Below are 1485 nucleotides of genomic sequence, written 5' to 3'. Positions count from 1 at the left end.
GAACCGATGAGATTTTGCAAATTTTATGCGTTTTTTTTAAAAAAAAAGTTATCAAGCTCTTAAAAAATCACCCGTTACATACCAGGGTTGTTGCGAATATTCGCATTCGCATTCGCAACCGCGGAGCTTCCGCATTAATTTTAACATTCGCATTCGCATTCGCAAAAATCAATGCGGATCTTTTGCGAATGCGAATATTGAAGGAACAGGAAATTACAGTTATTTTTCTACGAGTTAAACTTGGCCAAATATTTTTTATTCCCGACTAAAAGTCCTTTCCGGAAGGAAGAAAGGATTAAAAATGAATTACCAAAACTAAGATCGAAAAACGCTTTTGACGTTACAGGTTCTCCAAATTCAGAAACAACTAAAAGAATGAGAATGAAAAATTCTTTGCAAAACAACGGTGTTTAAGCAACGATCTTGCCATGATATTCGATTGTGAAGATGAAAGTCAGGAGGATACATCCGACATTTGCAGTCCGATGCAATTCTCAAAAAAGAATTATTGCATCCACAATAAAAAAAAAAAACAATAAATATAACTAAAAGTCTTCTCGACTCGTGCAGCGTCAATCGAAAAGAATTTACAAGTTTGTCAAGTTTCAAGTTTTTCGCCTCGAGCGAGCAGTTATTTAGTGGCCCTGATTTACGACCCTTTAAAAACTTTTTATTGGATACAATGTTCCAATTTTTAAGTTCAAGTACTAAAAAAACATTATTAAAAATTACTAACCTTTACATTTTTTATTTAATTAAATCACCTAATTTACTCACCTAAATTATTTCTTAACAAGTAAAAAAGTCTAAGTTGAGGCGGAGACGAACATGAGATAAACTTATATAGATATATGTGAGCGGCATCACGCCCATTTTCCAAAATTCAATAATAATGTTACTTCTTTTCAAGGGATTGTTTGGGTAAAATTTGCGTCCTTAAATTTCGAAATATCGAAGTTTCAAGCATTTCTTAAATTTACCGTTATGAAAAAGTGGGCGTAATTTTAGTCCGATTTCGATAACTTTCAACGTTTTGCCTTTATGTGGCAACCACAATAATCGTCCCGAGATGTGTGATCATAACTGGGCGGGGTCACGCCTATTTTCCAACATATTATTATAAGCGTATTTTTTGCTAAAGAAGTATTGCAAACATCAATCTTGAATAAATTAGCTCCAGTATTTACTGATTTACCGAAGCATTCGTATTTCTCTAAATTACCGTTATATGGGATGTGGGCATGGTTATTAACCGATTTTTTAAATTTTCAGCCGTTTGGTATGTTTTGTGAAGGCCAACAACTGTGTCAGTGTTTGGGAGAAATTGGCGGAACGGTTCCCAAGGTATACACATGTAATCATAAGTGGGCGTGGCTACGCCCATTTTCCCAAAATTTATAATAGATATTCTTATTTTTCGTCTAAAAATTATTGCAAATAACGGGTGATTTTTTAAGAGCTTGATAACTTTTTTTTTTAAAAAAA

The sequence above is a fragment of the Rhagoletis pomonella genome, unplaced genomic scaffold (genome assembly GCF_013731165.1).
Source record: "Rhagoletis pomonella isolate Grant_MI unplaced genomic scaffold, Rhpom_1.0 Rhpom_scaffold_00009, whole genome shotgun sequence".
Classification (NCBI taxonomy): Eukaryota; Metazoa; Arthropoda; class Insecta; order Diptera; family Tephritidae; genus Rhagoletis; species Rhagoletis pomonella.
Note: the sequence above shows the minus strand (reverse complement) of the source record.